Below are 24,386 nucleotides of genomic sequence, written 5' to 3' on the forward strand. Positions count from 1 at the left end.
CAAATTTATTGCTTAAAAACCAACTCCTAATTCTCATTAACCTTTCTCATTAACACACACACGCACACACACACACACTCACACACACACACACACACACACACACACACATGAATCCTTCTTTTAATGACTTACGTAATGAACATTTAAGTATTACTTGGTCTTTGCCACAGAAAACTCAGATAACTGAAGTCTACTTTTTTCCCCACTAAACCTGGGTATCTCTTGAAAATTACTACACATAGACCTCTCTCTTCTTTTTAACCTGCTGAAAAGACTTAAACCCATGCAATGTCATGGAATATACATTTCCTTTCAAAAAAGCATAACAGATCAAATAATTTTGGGTAACATTGCATAAAAAGAGGATGATTCTTATTGAATAATTTAAAGTAACAGAAGGCATGCTAGTTTGAAAATGTGGAAAGATAAAATTACAAATGCTAGAGCCAAAATCATAACCTCTAATTGCCAACAGATTTGGGTAATAAACATATGCTATGGCTAATCATGGTAAGGACCACTTTATGCTTCAAGGCATAATTTCCAAAACACATGGCCTGCTCACCATCACTTTGTTGAATTACATATATGGATTACTTTATGGCATAATCAGAATAAAAACAAAGTCAGTCTAATGGATAGGCTTGAAAATGAGAATCTGAACTCTACCTGGAAGTCAAGTGAAAGTTCGAGAGGTATGTTTTAAATTATTTGGAGCTTGATATTCACTAGGAGATGCAAAATCCATGATAGGTTTTAGGTAAGCTCTCTAGTCTTAGAAAGACTTAAGTTATTCATTCATTCTTTGTTTCATTTGATTTGTGCTAACAGAATATTGACCTACAATGAGTTCAGTACTGCTCTGTGTTTGTGGCTGCAACAAAAAACAATAAATGCTAGTTTGCTGTATTCATGTAGAATGTATTTTAGGAATAGATGACAGTTACACAATAGATAGAAATAGCAATAATATCACTGTGTGATACAATCTACAAAAGAAATGAGTGAGGTGAATGAGAATGTCTTTGAGGCCAAATTTTGAGTGAGATTGTCAGAAATTTCTGAGGAGGTGATATTTGAGTTGAGACTTGAGAAATGTTGAAATGTGAAACATGCGGGATGTGAACAAAGCGCTTTCCACACAGAAGGAGCAGCAGGTGTAAAGATCCTGATGCAGAAGCGGGCTTGAATGTGTTGGTGGAAATAAATGGAAGGAGAAGAAAACCAACCAAGAGAAATAGATGAGAGATGACTTAAGAAAATAGACAGGCACAGTATTATAATGCATTATGAGTAAAGGACAACCTGAGAAGATGTGGGGAAGAGGAATTTGGGAGTTTATATCGATGGATCTGAAGTTTCAGTTATAGAAGATGAAAAAGTTTTAGACATCTGTGCAGCATAGAGTTTATAGTTAACAACACTGCATTACGCATTTACAATTTTGAAAGGGTAAATCTCATGCTAAGTGTTTTTACCCCCCACCACACACACACACACACAAAGACAAGGAATGCACAAAATCTTTTGGAGGTGGGAGACGTGTCTATTACCTTGTTTGCAGGGATGATATCACAGGTATATGCATATATCCAAATTCATCAAAATGCATACATCAAATTGTGCGTTTTTTGTATATAAAGTGTACCTCAATTTAATTTGAAAAGAAGAAAAAAGCATAGTCAAGAGTGTTCGTAAATGGACTGGTTCAGTGGCTACACTCGCTGGAGACATCAGAACACGTGAATGCCTCCAGGTGCTAAATTCCTGCAGTTGAAGATGGCATGATGGTTGAAGCCAAAGCCTGTATATCTTTGTCAGCTGCTATTCTAGGCAATAGAAAATAAGGGGACTACATTAAAAAAATAAGCCCTGTTCTCTTGGATGTGGCTGGTAAACAATGAGCAAGCAGGTGGCAAAATGAAGAATGAAAGCCGAGATAAATACGGATCTTGTGCTATGCCTCAGTTTAAATAGTGCCCAGAATTCATCCCCAAATATCAGTCTGGTTGGCACAGAGAATTACTGCAGACAGCAGTAGCCTGATAGTTGTGCCTGGTTCTCTCTTTACTGTGTCTGAAAAACAAAACAAAACTAGCTTCATCAGATGGTGGCCTCAACAATGAGAAAGTTGTGAGAGGCAGTGGCAGAGAAAACATAGTGTGATCGATTCCTCACCCATTTCATTGGCTTCTGCAATATCATGCTGGTTCCTTTACCAAATACTTAATTTATCAACCCTCTATTATTTATTTTTAAGTTCATTTATTATGACAGAAAGAGGGAGCGAGCACAGGCAAGTGGGGAAGGGGCTGGAGAGAGAGGGAGATGGAGAATCTCAAGCAGGCTCTGAGCTGTCAGAGCAGAGCCCAATGCAGGGCTCAAACTCAAGAACCATGAGATCATGACCTGAGCCAAAGTTAAAAGTCGGATGCTTAACCGACTGAGCCACCCAGGCACCCCAACCCTCTATCATTTAGAATTTTTAAAATTAGTGTGTACATCCTCAATTACCCTGGGATCAGACACTATAGTTTCATGATCCTTATTTTTTCTGTTCCAAAGTTAAGTTGTCTAAATTCTATACCATATAATCGGGAGGAAGTGTGACTACCATTGAAAGGGTGCAAGCTAGAATTAATTTCTTGGAAGTAAAATATATTTTTCTATTTCTCTAAGGTTTTAGAAAGTGAATGTATTGCACATTGTATTATGCCACATCGCATTATTCGAACATGCCTTGTATCTATACTTGTTTACATTTTCCTACTTCGTAAATTTCCATTGCTGTGATATGGCCTCTCCTTAGAACTCACAGTTTGTTCTATGAGTAGTGACTAATTATTTTGTTAATACTGTCAGATCCACCGTGTCTGTATTATAGCCACTTAATAATATCAACCACACAATAGAACCAGAAAATACCCTATCACAATTATAAGAATATGTTCCTTAGCTGTGTGATCTGACTTCAGCCATACTCTTCTAGAATGCATAGTTTCACGTCCAAGAGACCATCTGTTAGTTTTGGTGTTTAGGTATCCCTACAAATGAATAATTCCTCAGGTTTTAAGTTACATTTGTAATTTTTCTATTCATAAGCAAATGATTCACTCAACAAACATCTACTTAATGAGTAGTTGAGTCAAGGTGTTTTCAGTGGGGATGTGAGAGCAATAGACTCCCAGTTCAAAAAGGCCTTTCTGTAAATTCTTTCTATTCAAAAAATAGCCTGAACCTTTCATATGTATTATGTATGGTATCTTCGTAAGGGACTGATTCTTTAATTACCAATAAATTATGTGCCCCCAAATTAGTATATGTAAAGCCTGAAACAATCGCCAGAATGTACTGTGTTGCAACCCTGTCCGGATTCCTGCTTACTGAGAATGTCTTCACAAGCTGCCTCAAATACTTCCAAGGACTTCCTTGAATTTTTATGCTAAATGAAAGCTGTATTTCATTTTATTTTTCAGTGAAGAGGATGCTTGCAAGCCAAAGAATACAGCAGAGAGTACAATGAAAACAATGAACAAAATTTTGAAAACTACTATATAGGAAAGTAAGAGGATACATAGAAAATAAAGATGATTTAATCTCTTTTTTTGCTAGGAAGGCTATAAAAGTGAATCATACTACTGTAAAAATGAGTCTTATCAACCACCTAGTTATTTACACTTGCTCATAGATATATTTACAGCAGAGAATACAAATGCATTGTTTTTCCTGAGTTTTTATTTTTAAGGTGATTTTACTCACCACAGCTATAGTCAAAATATGAAATAATGAACAGTTCAATGCTATACGCCTCTTTCCACACATTCTCTAGAGCTGATGGGCACCTCAATTATTCATTTGCAATTTTAAGAACCAAATACCTCCAGTTTAGATAGAATGAACATAATGGAAAAATTACATTATACTCTTTACATTTTTTTCTGTATGCAAGTGCTCTAGGATTATCTTAGATGATGACAATGATATCCAGTCAGTTCTTGCAGCCTGTCTCAAGAATAGTAGATGTGACCTACATCTCTAAGGGGTGTCTTCTCATGTCTACAAATAAGGTACTGCACGATCCTGATTCAATCACCCTTTTAGAAAGACTCAAAAATATAATGTAATGTTCCATCAGAAGTTGTCATAACCATATACATTTTTGATGACTAAGAAACTACCCTACATTTCCAAAGTTCAATTAGTGTCCTACCGATTTCACTATATTGATTAAAAGGAATCACACCAATAAATTTAAACAAATGAAAAAAAAAATAACTTCTTAAACTACCATAAGAAACGTGTACAAGTTTGAGGGCCGTATATTTTCTTCAATGACTTCTGAATTTTTAAAAACCATTGTATTTGTGAACCTTGATTTTTCTTCCAATATTGCAGAACAATAACAAAGAAGTATTTAAAATGTATACCATTAACACATTTATAATTATTGTGGTTTATCAGTTGCATAAGCACTGTCATTTTATGTCAATAAGAGAATAAATCTCTTTTTAAATTTTTTTATGGATTTTTTAAATGTTTATTTTTGAGAGAGAGAGAGAGAGAGAGAGAGAGAGTATGGGCAAGGGAAAGGCAGAGAGAGAGGGAGACACAGAATCCAAAGTGGGCTCCAGGCTCTGAGCTGTTGGCCCAGGGCCTGATGCGGGGCTCAAAGTCACAAGCAGTGAGATCATGACCTGAACCTTAGGACACTAAACTAACATGCCATCCAGGCACCCCTAAACTTCTTTTAATTGAACTGTGTCATTAACTGAAAGATGTTTTCTACATTCAAAGGTGGTACAATGTGAAAAAAAAATTCATCTTTGAATTGATGAGTTAAGGTCAGAGGAAATGGGGCATATAGAAAACAAATTATGCCTTTTGAAAGATTTTCTTTTTGTGGTACCTTACTGCAATTGGAACCGTATAAAATATGACATTTATTGTGGTTCAGGAAACTATTCTTACTTCCAGTGGGCCTTTGGTCACTCTGTCCCTTTACTACATACATTTGCATGATCATAAGCATCTGATACTTTTTTCTAGAAAATGTGATCCTTTTTAAAAATTGATTTGTTTGAATATAATATTAGTTATATATTAGCATGAAACAGATTGTCAGAAAATTTGGCTGCTTAAAACAAAATGCTTGTATTATATTACAGTGGTGGTGGGTCATGAATCCGGGCATGACTTAGCTAGATCCACTGCTTTAGGATCCTTCACAGGCTACAAAGATGCCACGAGAGGGACTGAATAGATGGTTGTTGGCAGAATTCAGTTCCTCACAGGTTGTGGGACAGAGGGCCTCAGTCCTTTGATGGCTCTTGGCCATGGGCCAGGCTCAGTTCCTCGTCACATCATTCTCTCCAACATGGCAGCTTTCTTGTGAACATGTAAATAGAGAAAGCAATGGAGAGAGTCTGCTAGCAAGATGTAAGCCACAGTCTTTGGAATTAATATCTCTTCACCTTTCCTGTATCCTCTTGGTTAGAAGCAAGTGTCTAGGCCAGCTTGACATTCAAGAGAAAGGGATTACACATGATTGTGAATGCCAGGAGGAAGGAATCACTGGGGACCATCTTAGACGTTTGCCTACCACAATTAATGAAAATCTATGCTGAGAAATAGGAGACAGGAATTTTTAAATGTTTCTAGTGATTCTGTTTTATACTTTCTTCCATAACTATGTTTATTGCTGTTTTACACGGTATGAACAGTCTATTGTTAGAAAATCAGATAATAAAGAGGAAAGAAAGAGACTCTTCTAAAATCTTAGTCACTTACTAGCTATGTTGCCTGAGACATGTTATTCTTCAGACTTGTGTGATTTATCAATTAAGTGCGATTAATACTTTATATGATCTAGTTGTGGGTATCCTGTCAAGGAAAAATAATAGCTTACTTTTCAATAATTTATTGAGTGACTATATATACAAGGATCCATGTTAGGTCCTAGGGATTAAAAACAAAGTAGTTTGTCTGTTCCCAGAACAGTAAATAATCTGAAATGAGAAACAGTATTTAAACTATATAGAAACATGTCTGGCCCATAATAGTCACTCAGCCAATGCTGGCCCTTCAGAGGCTTTTTGTTCTTTTTAAATTTTCTCCTAATAAATGTTGGTTGTTGATCCTTCCGTGAGGGCAAAGGGGACAATTGCTAGAGTCTCAGGAAATCAGTTAAAGAGACAGCATCCCTATTTTCTTCAGTACACTTATCCGTTTACATTTCTACACCTCTTTATCATTTCCCACCTTTCTTCCCTACCCTAAATGCACAGAAGCCCAGGCTCTTACAATCTTCTTGAGTATTTGGATTGAAGAAAATAAAATTAAGGATGAGAAAATTGCCAGGAAGTATTTATTGATGCTAGTATGAAGATTTTACCAGAAATAAATTAAATCAATATATAATGTCTATATTCAGGGATCATAATTCCAGTTGGTAGAGCTATTTAACATTGCCATTCAGAGAAAAAGTAATGTTTTATTCATAAGTTTTTTTTGAAATAGAGGCCAAACATTCATATTTATAATATGAAAAAAATATTAATATTTAAATATCTACCTCTAAATTTAATCAACTGCAATTAGAATAGCGGAAGTAAAAATACAGATGACCCTAGTCAGTGCAATTTTTAAATGGACTATTTTTAAAATGGCTTGTATATTGAAATTAAGATTAAAGAATTCAATTTCTATTTAAGAAGTTATTTAAGATGATGTTATTTTCTATAGCCCTACACAGGCATCTTAAGTATTTTTGCCTTATTTTTCCCATTTATATAATTAGAAATCTAATTCACAGCTTTTTAAGAATTAACAGCATTTGTGAAAGTACCTTGCTCAGTGGTTGAAATGTAATAAATGGTCATATATGAAATTTGATTTCCCAGGACTATCTCCAGATAAAATTAGATCCTACAAAGAAAGATCAGCTAGCTAAAAATGTCCAGTGTATGTGTATCAATATGGAATATTTCTGATTCCAAGACCCCCTTAAAATATGCTAATGAATTTTTTTAGTGTTTATTTTTGAGAGAGAGAGCAAGCAGGGGAGGAGCAGAGAGAGAAGGGGACAGAGGATCCAAAGCGGGCTCTGTATGAGTCACCCAGGCACCCTGATGCTGAGAACTTTTAATGGGTTCACTTCCCTGCTCTTCTGCTCCACACCACTGTCTTCCATTATAGTACCTACCGAATGTTACGGCCTGAATTCTGGACTGGTAGGGGAAGAGATGAACAGATGTCTGACAGCTAGTGGTGTGATTAGTAATTCTGATGGGTGCCTGATCATGGAGGCAAAGCCAGATGACCAGGGGAATTAGGAGATGGTCAGCAGTGGTGAGGATGGCTGAAGCCAGGCTGAGAAATGTGTGTATGGGGAAGAATCTAGTAGGGGAGATCAGAAAGCAGAACATTGTAGGGTTGCTCTCATAGTCTTGTGGTGGCAGTGTCTGATCTGGGATACCTGTTGGTCTCTGTTGCAAAATACCTAGTCCTTAGAAACTACACGGTAATTATTTGAGGGATGATCATTTTGGTAGATAACCCCAGAGTTGTTCTGGCCTCTGATGTAGTATGGTTGCCTTATGATTGTCTGGTAGGATCCTATCATAATCTTGTGGCTGAAATCTGTGGTCTCACTTCCTTGTCTTTTCTTAATCTCCCTTTTAATGTTTGTTCTGGTTCACGAATTACTTCCTCAGAACATGCTCGATTGTATAGGGTTCTGTCAGGCTGCCTTCCCACTCACCCACCCAGGCACATTCATCAGCCATTTCTATCTACCACCCAGTCTGTGCCTCTAACTCTTCCTCCCCAGTCCTCAGCCACACCTTAAGGGTGTAGACTAGAGGCCTAGAAGAGGAAGAAATTATCAGGAGTCAGGAGCCTAATGTCTTTGACCACTTGCCATTCTGTTTGTTTTCCTGAGAGTGCTTCTTCAGAATTCGAAGTGATTTCCTCCTTTCCAGTGGAGTGAGAATTCTGCATTTTATCCTTAGTTCTCTCCATTCTGAGGTAAAGCTTTACAAGTTCAACAATTACTGACTTTCAAGGCATTTATTCTACAGATATACTAAAGAAAATACAGTTGGAAACTCAGTGCTAAAGAACACAACTTTATTCTATCCAAACCTTGGAGCCTAACACCCAAAACTTCCAGCACAAAGAACGGTGTTAAAGTAATTGGGGGTAGCATTTAGCAACATGTGTCATGAGGTATTCTTTAAATGCACAAACCTCAATAACTTTTAAAAAGCTGCATATTCAGTTTATATTGTTAATATCTCTTTTTTCCTTTTGAACATTAGGCTTGTTTAAAAGAGTGTTGTACTTTAAATCCTGATTGTATTTTATAGCATCTGGTTTATACTAAGTGTTAAATAGCTGTTCATTGAATGAATTGATCAAGTGATGAGATAACAAAGATTTTAAATGTTTTTCACAAATACTGAGACCATGTGATGTGCACAAATACATTCTATTTTGAAATCTTTTGCTAAAATATTCAGATCATAAGTAAATGAAGCCATTAAAGAACAACATATTGTGTTTACAGGTAGTAAGAAAAGTCAAGAAAGATGGCTCATTATGCTAACAGAATCCATTACTATTCTGTATCTTTTCTCATTACCACTGGTTTAAAATGGGATGATTTGCAATCTGTTTATTTGTAAGAATATGTCTATGTTATTAAAAAATACAAAATATTGTGTCACATACACTGTTTAGTGTACTTCCTCCTAATACTAACATTTCTTGACAAGGATATTTCAGTAGCAAACTGAAGAATCCAAACATTGTCAGGGAGCTAAAATAGCCAGGTTGATATTATCAAATAAAAACAAAATAAACCAAAAGAAGGCTTGTTTTAAATATAAAATCACCTTTACAATATTGAGTTGATAATTTTTTATCACAAGATAATCTTAATATTTAGGTCAGGCTGAGATATACTGTTTAAAGTATTAATAAAACACTGTTATGAAAATCATCATAGAGTATTTGCTTTTGCTTCAATATTAACAAAACTTCCATTTGTATGATCTCAGATGAAAAATTCTCCTAGCTCTGTGAATGATTCATAATTCAATTCCTTTCAAGAAATTATTAATTTTATTTTTTTGGATATCATTTGGAAAGGTATAACTAATAGGCACCCCTAGAGAGCAAGATGTAAAATACAATATATGGAATTCTAACTCATAGCTCTTGAACTTCTCTGGGATTCACAAGAAAGTTTTAGAAAGCTAGCATGTGAATCATAAAAATATTATTCCTCATTTGTAATTTATGTTAGAAATTTGCACGTGAATAATGTGGGAACGGTAGAAGTCTGGTGGTATCTTTCATAACTTTCGTTCTTATTTATAATGCAACTCTGTCGAGTTTGTTTCCCTAGTTGCCTTTCCCTAAAATGTGCCCTTCCCTATTTTTGTCCTGTTCCATCAAATACTTGTAAATCTAAATCCCTCTGAGCATAACTTCGCACCTTTGCATCTGTCTCCAAGGGAAAATGTAATCTTCCTTCCGTCATCTAATTAGCAGTGGGAGTCTCTGTGCTGTAGGCTCCATCATAGACACAAGTGTGATGTGCCAGTGTGCTGACATCGATAAACACTTTATTAAATTACACACTCCTCTAAGCAGGCACAGGCTTTCAGAGCCCTAATATTTTATGCACTATTGCACTGGCTCCCTGTTTTCTGAAACTGTGAGTATAAGGCCAAGCTAGGGTTATAAAGTCTTGGTGAGATTATGTAGATTTAAAAAATATACATGGCACACTCTTATGTGTTAGGTTTAATGTTTATTTATTTTTGAGAGAGAGAAACAGAGCATAAATGGGTGAGGGACAGAGAGAGCAGGAGACTCAGAACACAAAGCAAGGTACAGGCTCCAAAGTGTCAGCAGAGAGCCGGATGTGGAACTCGAACTCACGAACCGTGAGATCATGACCTGAGCTGAAGGTCATGACCTGAGCTGAAGTCGGATGCTTAACTGACTGAGCCACTCAGGCACCCCTCAGGTGTTAGGTTTAGTCTATTTTAACAACTGATAACTAGCTAGAATTAAAGAATAACAGGAAGAAAGATGGGGCATATAATTTAGTGCCTCTTTTTCTTTGGACCACCGATGTCTCAGGAGAATAAAGGAGCCACTGATCTGAATAAAATTTCAAAATGATAAACCTTTCCTGGAATACGCCATCTTTAGATTTATAAATAGTATGTCGTAGTTAGTTTTCTGGATAATTTATAAAAGTATACATTCTTAATGCTTTTAAAATTATTAAAATGTTTAATATATGATAAAGGTAAGTACAATGAAGCTAAATATCCTTTTTGAAAAATGAAATTTATCCTATTTAATAACCATCCTGACAGGTGCGAGGTGAAATCTCATTGTGGTTTTGATTTACATTTCCCTGATGATTAGTGATGTTGAGCATCTTTTCATTACCTATTAGCCATCTGTACGAAGGTCTAATTTACATATAGTAAACTGATCCTTTTTAGTGTAAAATTCTATGAATTTTGACAAATGTATACAGTCGTGTAAGTACCACCACAGAAAAGATAGAGAACATTTCCATCTCCCCAAAATGTTCCCTCATGTCACTTTGTGGTGATTAAGTCCCTGCAACCACTAATCTTTTGTGTTTTGAGTCTCGATACTTCTCTTTTTTCAAGAATGAAAACTTGAAAATATGACAAAAATGTCATATACATGGTTACGCACTATATATGATTTTAAGTCCACTCAGCATAATGCATTGGAAATTAATCCGTGTTGCTATATCAATAGTTCCTACTTTCCTAATGACAAGGAGCATGTCAGTGTATGGTTGCACCAAAACGTCTTTGTCCATCTCGCATTTGAGGACATTCAAGCTGTTTCCAGATTTTGATGATAAAGAATAATGAATAATCATTATTTAATCATTTACATATACTGTAGTTTCATGTGAACAAGTATGTTTATTTCTCCTGAACAAATACCTAGAATGAGAATGTTAGATCAAATGATGAGTGCATGTGTAACATTTTAAGAAACCTCGTTTTTTTCTCTAAAGTGGCTATAGGCAGTCCCAGCCCCCAGCACAGGGTTCAGTAAGTGAATTATTGAATGAATGAATCTTTCCACAATGGTAAGGAGCCCGCAAGAAAGAGTGTTAGTGTAGAATTTGTATGTGGGCTCATCACACCCCACAGCTGTAATCTTGTCACTGGCACTGCTTGGGGTATCTGAACTCTCCAGTGAAGTCCCTCTTTAAAGGTGGCATTGGGGAAAGACTGGAAGGTGGCGGTGTAGGAGGACTCTGGGCTCACCTCGTCCTGCTGATCGCTTAGATTCCACCCACATCTGCCTAAATCACCCAGAAAACTGCCAGAAGACTAGCAGAACGGACTCTCTGGAGCCAAGTGTAGACAAGAGGCCCATGGAAGAGGGTAAGAAGGGCGGAGAGGCTGTGCGCGCTACATAGACTGGCGGGAGGCAGCCAGGGCAGTGGAGGGGCAGCCTGCTGGGCAAGGCAGAGGCCCCGAGTCTGGCTTGCAAAAACGGAGGGGCAGGACTACGTGAGTTCTGACAGCCAGCAGGACTCAACATCTGGAATGTTATAAGTCAGCAGCTCTGCTCTCAGAGAGTGGGAGGGTGAGAGGACACTGGGAGGGAGAGGTATTGAGCCCAGGAGGACCGAGCTCAGGTCAGTGGGGAACAAAGGTGCTGGGAAGCACCATCTCCCTCCCCCATCCCCCAGCCAAAATCCCAGAGGGAACCAGTTCCCGTCACCGAACTTGTTGCAAACATCCAACACCGTGCTTCTGTGGATCCATCCTTCCAACCGGTCTGCCTCCCTCCCAGTGCTGCAGGGCCCCTTCCCCAGGGAACACTGATGGCAAAGCAAGCAAAGCCTGTCCCTCCCGCCCCTGTGCATCTTGTGGATCCACCCTGGCTAATTTGCCCTTGGCCAGATCCCATCAAAGCAGCACCACAAGCCTGGCAGTATGCAAATAGCCCAGACAGGGGCTACACCACTTCACAGTGAGTCCTGCCTCTGGGAGAGGGGCAGATAAGGTAAACACCAGTCTGACTATGGCCCCAGCAGTGGGATGAGGGCAGACATAGGGTCTGACTGTGGCCCCGCCCACCAACACAAGTTACTCTGGACAGTACGGGGGAAGTGCCCTGCAGTTGGGAGCCACCCCAGGGACTACCCAAAATGATGAAACGGAAGAATTCTCCTCAAAATAAATTCCAGGAGGTAGCGAAAACTAACAAATTGATCAAAAACGATTTAAGCAATATAACGGAATAAGAATTTAGAATAATAGTCATAAAAGTAATTGCTGGGCTTGAAAAAAGCATAGATAACAGCAGAGAATCTATTGCTACAGAGATCAAGGGACTAAGAAATAGGAGCTAGAAAATGCTATAAATGAAGTGCACCATAAAATGGAGGTGGCCATAGCACGTATTGAAGAGTCAGAGGAGAGAATAGGTGAATTAGAAGATAAAATTATGGAAAAAGAGGAAGCTGAGAAAAAGAGACATAAAAAAATCCAGGAGTATGAGGGAGAATTAGAGAACTAAGTGATGCAATCAAATGGAACAATATCCGTATCATAGGAATTCCAGAAGAAGAATACAGAGAGAAAGGGGCTGAAGTTGTACTTGAACAAATCATAGCTGAGAACTGCCCTGATCTGGGGAAGGAAAAAGGCATTGAAATCCAAGAGGCACAGAGAACTCCCTTCAGAAGTAACTTCAATAGATTTTCTGCATGACATATCATACTGAAATTGGCAAAATACAAGGATAAAGAGAAAATTCTGAAAGCAGCTAGGGATAAGCAGGCTCAAACTTATAAAGGGAGACTTATAAGACTAATGGCAGACCTATCTACTGAAACTTGGCAGGCCAGAAAGGAATGGCAGGAAATCTTCAATGTGGCGAACAAAAAAATATGCAGCTGAGAATCCTTTATCCAGCAAGTCTGTCATTCAGAATAGAAGGAGAGATAAAGGTCTTCCCAAACAAACAAAAACTGAAGGAATTCATCACCACTAAACCAGCCCTACAAGAAGTCCTAATGGGGATTCTGTGAGTGAAATGTTGCAAGGACCACAAAGCACCAGAGACACCACTACAAGTATGAAACCTACAGACATCACAGTGACTCTAAACCCATATCTTTCAATAACACTGAATGTAAATGGACTAAATGCTCCAACCAAAAGACATAGGGTATCAGAATGGATAAAGAAACAAGACCCATCTGCTGTGTACAAGAGACTCATTTTAAACCTGAGGACACCTTCAGATTGAGAGTGAGGGGATGGAAAACTATTTATCATGCGACTGGAAGCCAAAAGAAAGCTGGAGTAGCCATACTTATATCAGACAAACTAGACTTTAAATTAAAGGCTGAAACAAGAGATGAAGAAGGGCATTATAAAATAATTATAGGGTCTATCCATCAGGAAGAGCTAGCAATTATAAATGTCTATGCACTGAATATGGGAGCCCCCAAATATATACAACAATTACTCACAAACATAAGCAACCATATTGACAAGAATGTGGTAATTGCAGGGGGCTTTAATACCCCACTTACAACAATGGATAGATCATCTAGACACAGGATCAAGAAAGAAACAAGGGCCCTGAATGATACATTGGATCAGATGGACTTGACAGATATATTTAGAACTCTGCATCCCAAAGCAACAGAATATACCTTCTTCTCGAGTGCACATGGAACATTCTTCAAGATAGATCACCTACTGGGTCACAAAACAGCCCTTCATAAGTATAAAGTAATTGAGATCATACCATGCACACTTTCAGACCACAATGCTATGAAACTTGAAATCAACCACAGGAAAAAGTCTGGAAAAACTCCAAAAGCATGGAGGTTAAAGAACACCCTACTAAAGAATGAATGGGTCAACCAGGCAATTAGAGAAGAAATTAAAAAATATATGGAAACAAATGAAAATGAAAAGACAACAATCCAAACGCTTTGGGATGCAGCAAAGGCAGCCCTGAGAGGAAAATACATTGCAATCCAGGCCTATCTCAAGAAACAAGCAAAATCCCAAATACAAAATCTAACAGCACACCTAAAGGAAATAGAAGCAGAACAGCAAAGACAGCCTAAATCCAGCAGAAGAAGAGAAATCATAAAGATCAGATAAGAAATAAACAATATAGAATCTAAAAAAACTATAGAGCAGATCAATGAAATCAAAAGTTGGTATTTTGAAAAACAGAACTGATAAAAGTCTAGCCAGGCTTCTCAAAAAGAGAAGGGAGGTGACCCAAATAGGTAAAATCATGAATGAAAAAGGAATTATTACAACCAATCCCTCAGAAGTACAAGCAATTATCAGGGAATACTATGAAAAATTATATGCCAACAAACTAGACAACCTGGAAGAAATGGACAAATTCCTGGGCACCCACACACTTCCAAAACTCAAACAGAAAGAAACAGAAAACTTGAACAGACCCCATAACCAGCATAGAAATTAAGTCAGTTATCAAAAATCTCCTAACAAATAAGAGTCCAAGACCAGATGGCTTCCCTGGGGAATTCTACCAGACATTTAAAGCAGAGATAATACCTATCCTTCTCAAGCTGTTCTAAAAAATAGAAGGGGAAGGAAAACTTCCAGACTCATTCTATGAAGCCAGCATTACTTTGATTCCTAAACCAGACAGAGACCCAGCAAAAAAAGAGAACTATAGGTCAATGTCCCTGATGAATATGGAAGCAAAAATTCTCAATAAGATACTAGCAAATCAAATTCAACAGCATATAAAAAGAATTATTCACCATGATCTAATGGGATTCATTCCTGGGCTGCAGGGCTGGTTCAACATTCGCAAGTCAATCAATGTGATACATCATATTAAAAAATTAGAAGATAAGAACCATATGATTTTGTCAATCGATGCAGAAAAAAATTTTGACAAAATTCAGCATCCTTTCTTAATAAAAACCCTCGAGAAAGTCGGGATAGAATGAACATACTTAAACATTATAAAATCCATTTATGAAAGCCCACAGCTAATATCATCCTCAATGGGGAAAAACTGAGAGCTTTCCCCCTGAGATCAGGAACCCGACAGTGATGTCCACTCTCACTGCTGTTGTTTAACATAGTTTTGCAAGTGCTAGCATCAGCAATCAGAGAAGAAAAGGAAATCAAAGGCATCAAAATTGGCAAAGATGAAGTTAAGCTTTCACTTTTTGCAGATGACATGATATTATACATGGAAAACCTGTAGACTCCACGAAAACTCTACTAGAACTGATACATAAATTCAGCAAAGTCACAGGATACAAAATTAACATACAGAAATCAGTTGCATTCTTATACACTAATAATAAAGCAACAGAAAAACAAATAAAGAAACTGATCCATTCACATTTACACCAAGAATCATAAAATTCCTAGGAATAAACCTAACCAAAGATGTAAGAAATCAGTATGCTGAAAACTATAGAAAGCTTATGAAGGAAATTGAAGAAGATACAAAGAAATGGAAAAACATTCTGTGCTCATGGATTGGAAGAATAAATATTGTGAAAATGTAAATACTACCCAAAGCTATCTACACATTCAATGCAATCCCAATTAAAATTGCACCAGCATTCTTCTCGAAAGTAGAACAAGCAATCCTAAAATTCATATGGAACCACAAAAGGCCCCGAATAGCCAAAGTAATTTTGAAAAAGACCAAAGCAGCAGGCATCACAGTCCCAGACTTTAGCCTCTACTACAAAGCTGTAATCATCAAGACAGCATGGTATTGACACAAAAACAGACACATAGACCAATGGAATAGAATAGAGACTCCAGATTTGGACCCACAAAAGTATGGCCAACTAATCTTTGACAAAGCAGGAAAGAACATCCAATGGAAAAAAAGACAGTCTCTTTAACAAATGGTCCTGGGACAACTGGATAGCAACATGCAGAAGAATGAAACTAGACCACTTTCTTACACCATTCACAAAGATAAACTCAAAATGGATGAAGGACCTGAATTTGAGACAGGAAACCATCAAAACCCTAGAGGAGAAAGCAGGAAAAAAACCTCTCTACCCTCAGCCACAGCAATTTCTTACTCAACACATCTCCAAGGGCAAAGGAAATAAAAGCAAAAATGAACTATTCAGACCTCATCAAGAGAAAAAGCTTCCGCACTGCAAAGTAAACAATCAACAAAACTAAAAGGAATAGGAAAAGATATTTGCAAATGACGTATTGGACCAAGGGCTAGTATCCAAAATCTATAAAGAACTCACCCAACTCCACACCCGAAAAACGAATAATCCAGTGAAGAAATGATCAGAAAGCATGAATAGAAACTTCTCTAAAGAAGACATCCAGATGGCCACAGGCACATGAAAACATGCTCAACGTCACTCCTCATCAGGGAAATACAAATCAAAACCATACTCAGATACGACCTCATGCCAGTCAGAGTGGCTAAAATGAACAAATCAGTAGACTATAGAGCTGGCGAGGATGTGGAGAAACGGGAACCCTATTGCACTGTTGGTGGGAATGCAAACTGGTGCAGCCACTGTGGAAAACAGTGTGGAGGTTCCTCAAAAAATTAAAAATAGATCTATCCTATGACCCAGTAATAGCTGCTAGGAATTTACCCAAGGGATACAGGAGTGCTGATGCATAGGGGTACTTGTACCCCAATATTTATAGCAGCACTTTCAACAATAGTCAAATTATGGAAAGAGCCTAAATGTCCATCAACTGATGTATGGATAAAGAAATTGTGGTTTATATATACAATGGAATACTACGTGGCAATGAGAAAGAATGAAATATTGCCTTTTGTAGCAACGTGGATGGAACTGGAGAGTGTTATGCTAAGTGAAATAAGTCTTACAGAGAAAGAAAGATACCATATGTTTTCACTCTTATGTGGATCCTGAGAAACTTAACAGAAGACCACGAGGGAGGGGAAGGAGGAAAAAAAAAAGTTAGAGACGGTGGGGGGGGGGGGCAAACAATAAGAGACTCTTAAAAACTGAGAACAAACTGAGGGTTGATGGGGGGTGGGAGGGACGGGAGGGTGGGGGATGGGTACTGAGGAGGGCACCTTTTGGGATGAGCACTGGGTGTTGTATGGAAACCAATTAGACAATAAATATCATATTAAAAAATAAATAACGTGGCTATAATATGCAGCATTACCATCTGCAAAGTATAGAAGTTTGATTTACTTTGTATCCTTGCCAGCACCTGTTAATGTCTTTTGAAATTTTATTTTAGCTATTTAATGTAGTGTAGTGGTCAACATTGTGTTTTTACTTTTCAAATTTTTATTAATGGTGACTGATGTTGAACATCTCTTTTTGTGATTATTTGGCATATGTATGCTGTTGTAATTGTGGAGCCTGTGCCCATTTTTAAGTGAGTTGATTATTGACTTTGGTATTTTTTGATGTATTATGGAAAATGTTTTATCACATATATGTTTGCAATTATTTTCCCCAAGTTTATGAATTTTCTTTTCATTTTTTATGTTTCTTATAAAAGACATAATGTATTTAATAAAATATATCATTATCTATATTAAATATATAGTTATTACATATATATTTCTTTTGTCTCCATCATTTAAGAAGAATTCTTCTTTTAATTGTCTCTTTAAAAAAGCTTAATTGATTTGACATGTTTTTCCTTACTGAAATTGATATGTTATGCTTTAAATTTCCCTTTAAGCCCTTTATTAGCGACATCCTACAAATTTTGAAATATACTGGCTTTTAAATTTTATTAAGTTTAAAATCAACACAATGTTGGCAAGGGTGTGGAGAAAGGGGACCCCTCTTTCACTGTTGGTAGGAATGCAAACTGGTGCTGCCACTCTGGAAAAGAGTATGTAGGTTTTTAAAAGGTTAAAAATAGAACTACCCTATGGTCCAGCAATTGCACCACTAGATATTTAACCAAAGATTACAAAAGTACTAATTTAAGAGGATACAAGTACCCTGGTGTTTGTAGTAACAGTATCAACAATGCCCAAATTATGGAAATAGCTCAAGTGTCCATAGGCTGATAAATGGATTAGAAAGTGCTATGAAAAAGAAGGAAGTCTTGCCATTCGTGATGATATGGATGGAGCTAGAGAGTATCACGCTAAGCAAAATAAGTCAGTCAGAAAAAGACAAATACTATATGATTTCACTCCTAAATGGAATTTAAGAAACAAAACAAGCAAAGGGGAAACAAAAAAAAAAAAAAAAAAGAGGGGCAAACCAAGAAACAGGTTCTTAACTATAGAGAACAAACTGATGGTTACTAGAGAGGAGATAGGTGGGAGGATGGGTGAAATGGGTGATGGAGAGTAAGGAGTGCATTTGTGATGAGCCCTGGGTGTTACATGGAATGTTGAATCACTAGAATGTACAGCTGAAACTAGTATTACACAGTATGTTAACTAACTGGAATTTAAATAAAAATTTAAAGTAAGATAAACTAAAATAAAAAATCTAATCTAATCCAATCTAATCTAATCTAATCTAATCTATTATGGTACTTCTTCTGTGACCTAGGTCTAACAGTTTTTTAAATTTTTAAATATTTATGGATAGTCAGGTTTTTCTCTCTCATTAGTTACTCATTTAAATCTGTTATAGTTAGAGAAATATGGTATAATTTGTCTTCTTAAATATACTATGACTCATGTTACTGCCCAGAATGTGGCCTTCTCACTGCATCTTATATGTGTATTTGAAAAGAAAGTATTTGCTGATATTATTGGGAGGAATGTTAAAGTTCCCTGTTGTAATTGTGTAATTACTGATTTTTTTTTATAAATCAGTTTATAAATTTTTCAGTTTATCAGTTTATAAATTTTTGCTTAATGTATTTTGAAGTCTGTCTACACATTTATTATTGTTGCATTTTCTATGTGAATTGGCCCTTTTTCATTATATAGTTTCTTTTTCTCTGGTAATATTCCTTGTTCTGAAGTCTACGTTATCTGATGTTAATTTAGCCAGTCCATATTTTTTATAATTAGTGTTCTCATGGTAAATATTGTATATTCTTTTACATTCAACCTATCTCTATCTTACTATTCAAGATGAATTTATTTTATATCACATGTAGTCAGTTCGTACTTTGTTACCATTCTGGTACAGGGCAAGTGAAGATACTAGGCTTCATAGTGTTTGGAAGTTTACTTATTTGATAATTAACTCTAAAAATATAATGAAATTTACTATAAGCTTACTATAGTTTTCATTATCAGTTTTATTCATGGTGATAAATCTACCTAATCAAACTAAAAAATCAAAATTAGAACTTTGTTCTTTACATTTATAGACTTTATTTATACTGACTTTAGCAAATGAAATACTATGTAAAGTCTACCAAAGCTATTTTTTTAGTTCCCTGTATTGGTTTATTTCTTCCGATGGCACAATTTGTTTTCAATTGTGATTTTGCAATCACACTTTGCAGTTGCAAACTTAGAATGCACATTTGCACTACACAGCAGACATATACAATATTTGAGGGGATGGAATTGGAAAGGACCGCTACGAACTATATGATCTTAAATGATATTTTAGTTTTTGTGTATCTTGTCATATAGTTTTATCATCCTTTTCCCAATGCTGTGGAACTTTAAGATAAATTCAGTATTAGACGTATGAGTCCACTGCTGATATGTGTGTGCGTGTGTGTATATACCTGATATAACTGATATCTCTACTTATGCACAGTGCTGTGCTTCCCACCACACTGTGTTCTCTGTTCGTATGGGTATACCACAGATGTTTTATCTCTTCCCTTGTAGTTGTCCTACTCCTATTTTAAGAATGGAAACCAGCTAGGTTTTAGAGTTTTATCATCAAATGAAACTGCTATCATCCAAGATAAGTTATGGAAGCGATCAATGTGTTGTGCTTAAAAAGGTGAATATAAATGTTTACAAAAAGAAATCAGGAGAAATGTTGAATGAATACAGGAGTCTTCCATTTTAAGAAATTAGGACTGGAGGCATATGCCTTCTTTGTGACCCTTTATTCTCATTCCATAACTGACTTACGAGAAAATAAAAGTGAGAAAACTCAATCTCCACTCAACTTCCTTTCTGTATGTCCCACTCACCTCCCCACCCCCAGGTATCTATGATTCTTTGTTGGTGGTGGTGGGAGGCAGGAAAATAAGTTAAAATCTCCTCAAATGGAAACACAAGCTAGATAATACTTTCTTTGATTAACTCAGTCCATTAAAAACTATTCACACACAAGAATACAAACACACGCACAAATGCACAAAGCAATAAAAACATGCCTTTTTCTAAGATGCAGAATGCATGTTTGGAGGAGTAATCAAAAAGTCAGGAAGTAACACCATGTAAAAAGAATCCCACGCAGAAAATCAGAAGGTGTCATGTACACAGGAAGGGGTTATATACAGAAGATATACCTAGTATCCAAGGGAGCTAGGAAATGCTAAACAGCATTCAGCTTGAAACAGTCGTTTGCAGTTAACTGAGGAGATGTCATTTTATAGATTATGTCTTAATGGTCCAGAGTTTAGATGTACTACTTTGTTTCTGGCACTGATCTTAACTCACTTAATTCTTATTAAAATGAAGCATCTTTGTGATTCTCATAGTGATCGTGACTGAATATGGGTCAAGTGTATAATTGTTTCAGGGACCAGTGAATAATCTCCTTTATTATCTGAAAGCTTATCAATTTCATTGCCTTCAGTAAGCGTAGATTTTTGTTATATGACTTTTTTTTTTTTTTGGTATTACCCTGGATTTAAGCACCAAATGATTCAGTAAAGCAGACTTATAAACTGTAATACTTTCTAATGGTTAAAAATAATTACAGATGTGTTTCTTCCATTGGTGTTTATACTACAAAAAAAAAAGTCAGATATACATACATGAAAACCAAAACTTTTAAAAATAGGTGGTCATAGGGGCGCCTGGGTGGCTCAGTTGGTTAAGCGTCTGGCTTCGGCTCAGGTCATGATCTCGCGGTTCGTGAGTTCAAGCCCCGCGTCGGGCTCTGTGCTGACAGCTCAGAGCCTGGAGCCTGTTTCAGATTCTGTGTCTCCCTCTCTCTCTCTGACCCTCCCCCGTTCATGCTGTGTCTCTCTCTGTCTCAAAAATAAATAAACGTTAAAAAAAAATTAAAAAAAAGTAGGTGGTCATAAAACTTATCATGTGAAAGACTGAGAGCTGTATTTCAGTTGGAATTCCAAGAGGCATAGCAGGGAATTGAATGGTAGTGATGAGGCCAGGAACAGGGTGTAAAGTTAGAGTAGGGGACAGAAACGACTAAATGTAGCCATACCTTTCAAGAAAAATTGTTGGGGCGCCTGGGTGGCGCAGTCGGTTGAGCGTCCGACTTCAGCCAGGTCACGATCTCGCGGTCCGTGAGTTCGAGCCCCGCGTCGGGCTCTGGGCTGATGGCTCAGAGCCTGGAGCCTGTTTCCGATTCTGTGTCTCCCTCTCTCTCTGCCCCTCCCCCGTTCATGCTCTGTCTCTCTCTGTCCCAAAAATAAATAAACGTTAAAAAAAAAAAAATTTAAAAAAAAAAAGAAAAATTGTTAATTATTTTTATTAACTATTTTGCCATCAATTCCAACTTTCCTCCTTAAGACATAATTCTTTAAAAAGAAGGGTTGCTACTGAACCTTTGTTCTCAAAGGGACTTGAATAGCGACTTTATACTTAAAATTCAACATGACAATCATACGTTTTAAGTCCAAAGCAATGTGTGGACATTACATGTCCAAACACATTTTTGCTGGCATTTTTAATAAATATTCTGTATCCGGAATGTGTATATGTCCACATACTTTTGTGGTCTGTAATTCAGAACACTTCCGTGGTGTCAGATCTCCCCACTCCAGTGAGTTCATCTTTTCTGTGCTCAGCAAACTGGAAGCTAGCCAGGATGTCTTCTCGATAACAGTATTTCAGTGTAAGTTTTAATCATGATAACATCTATTCATTATTAAATTATGCAAGACATTTCAGAACGGTGCAAGGGAAATCGGATGACCTGAGTTGTATTTCTGGTTATGACACAAACTACTGGAGACCGAGCACATCGTATAACATTACTCTTGAAACTGTTTCCATCTCTGTCAGATTAAATTATGGGAGAAAAAATTTATTTCTGAAACTCAGTTCAAAAGTACTTGATACTGGTGACTCAGTCGATTAACTATCTGACTCTTTTTTTGTTTGGGGGGCTGCAAAACTGGGGCAGGGGCAGCGAGGGGGACAGAGGATCTGAAGGCTATGTGCCGACAGGCTGACAGTAAGGAGCTGATGTGGGGCTCAGACTCATGAACCACGAGATCATGACCTGAGCCAAAGTCTGACGCTCAACCAACTGAGCCACTCAGGTATCCCAAGTGTCTGACTCTTGATTTCAGTTCAGGACTCGTCTTGTGGCTCATGGGTTCAAGCCCCATGCCGGGCTCTGTGCTGACAGTAATACTATTTTTTTTTAAGTTTATTTATTTTATTTTGAAAGAGAGCATGCATGAGCAGAGGAGGGGCAGAGAGAGGGAGAGACAGAATCCCAAGAAGGCTCTGCACTGTCATCACGGAGCCGGACATGGGGCTCTAACCCATATGTTTGTGCTAAGGCCAGGTGTAATTTCTCCCTTAGGCACAGTAGGCCCAGAGCTTAAGGTCCCCCTTACTTTGGGGGGGTGACCAAAACATGAAGGTGTTTTTATTTCTTTTAAAATCAGAGCCAAAAAGTAAACTTTTATATCAAAGACAATTCTTTAATATGTAATATTAATATGTGTCCTTATATGAATGCCATTGTAAAATATGTTTGCTGTTATGTTTTATGGAGGAAAAAGTCCTCAAGGGGCCCATGGAAGTCATAAGACCAACCTGGCTAAGATAGAGAAGGCTGTGGCTGAAGAATTAGATGGCTTGGACTCTGCATTATAACAGGCCTGGACCTAAGTTTAGGTTTGAGCTTAGACATCTTAAGAAATTATGTCATACAATAAAAATGAAATGATTCCATTTTATCATGCTCGTTTTTTTGTACATGAGCTTTGTACAGTCGTTTCCCTGTTTGTGACCCATTGCATATTCATGATCCGTCATTCCAATTCATGGAAAACAATTCCATCCCACTATGTGGCCAGAACTCAGTTTAACCACTGCACATGCTTGCATACAATAATGCACAAGTGTTCACAAGATTGCACTCTGTCTCCTCTTCCCTGTGTGTCATCTACGATATGATTTCCTGCAAAAAGATTTCTCAGAGCTTCCATGTTTGCATTCGGGGCTCTTTTCACCCATCAACACTGTTAATTCTTAGATAGTGAGAATCGTTTCAGCTTTGTTCACATTTGACAGCCTCCACAGAGTAGAATGTATGGCACACAGTGCTCCATGAACGTTGCTGAGAGAACAATCCTGAGCCTCAGTGACTGCATCGACACAGTGAAAATTCTAAACACAGTCCATTGAAATGTGTGGGAAAAAAATACATCCACAAGCAAATATTGGTACACCTAGTGCATTGGGATGCTTATTATAATATAGCTTAATATTTTAAGTATCTACAAAACTCACACTATGTCTTAGAGTGCATACTTAAGCATCGATACCTTTAAGACTTAAAAACATGAATAAGTATTAGAAAATAAAGAAATAAACCTTTTATTGTCTTTTTAGTTCAGTTTGAAATATATGATGAAAGTACTATTTAACATTGAGCCAAGCATTATGAAAAATAGAAAATAAATTACAATCTAGTCCCTTTCTGCCCCCAAGAAAATGAAATTTAACGCAACACTATTCCAATTTTATATTTCAGCTACAGATGCATAATTTAGGAGTTAATCCTTTTTTATGTAATGGGCCTCCATAATAGAGATAAGATAGGCTATCTACAAATGGGCTTTCTTAGTATTGTGCAAATATTGAAGCATAATTAGAATTAAAAGTTAGTGCTGATAAAAGTGTCTGCTTCTTTTATTTAAGCCTGACCATCTCATAAATGCATGCCAAAAAGATCTAATGATGACTGTGCTAATCCACATGTAATCCACTATATTTATAAATTAAGTATATCTTTATGACCGATAATATATTTCCACGTTTGTACCTTTGAATAATTTTACAAATTAATGTCATGTCTCTTTGCACTTTTAGGTTTACCGGCAAGAACACAGATTGCTGTATAGTAAATCCCGATTTAGTGCATATACTACACATTCACATGGTAGGACACTCTGAAGTGTGTTGTGATTATTTGCATGCTATTTATTCGTACATGCACAGGTCTTCACATAAGTAACTTTGAAAGGAAA

The 24,386-nt window shown here is 37.0% G+C and overlaps 1 protein-coding gene across 2 annotated transcripts in view; it reads left to right on the forward strand.

Moving 5' to 3' along the window:
- Nucleotides 1-24,386, forward strand: part of CDH10 (cadherin 10) — a 195,577-nt gene that overhangs the window by 38,192 nt on the left and 132,999 nt on the right. The window contains exon 1 of one of the 2 annotated variants that reach the window (XM_011286675.4): nucleotides 24,278-24,298. The exons of the other annotated variant lie outside the window; for it this stretch is intronic. The gene's annotated coding sequence lies outside the window, so the exon portion shown is untranslated. Of the gene's footprint in view, nucleotides 1-24,277; nucleotides 24,299-24,386 lie in introns of those variants that run through there. 2 annotated transcript variants of the gene reach the window in all.

The sequence above is a fragment of the Felis catus genome, chromosome A1, assembly GCF_018350175.1.
Source record: "Felis catus isolate Fca126 chromosome A1, F.catus_Fca126_mat1.0, whole genome shotgun sequence".
NCBI lineage: Eukaryota > Metazoa > Chordata > Mammalia > Carnivora > Felidae > Felis > Felis catus.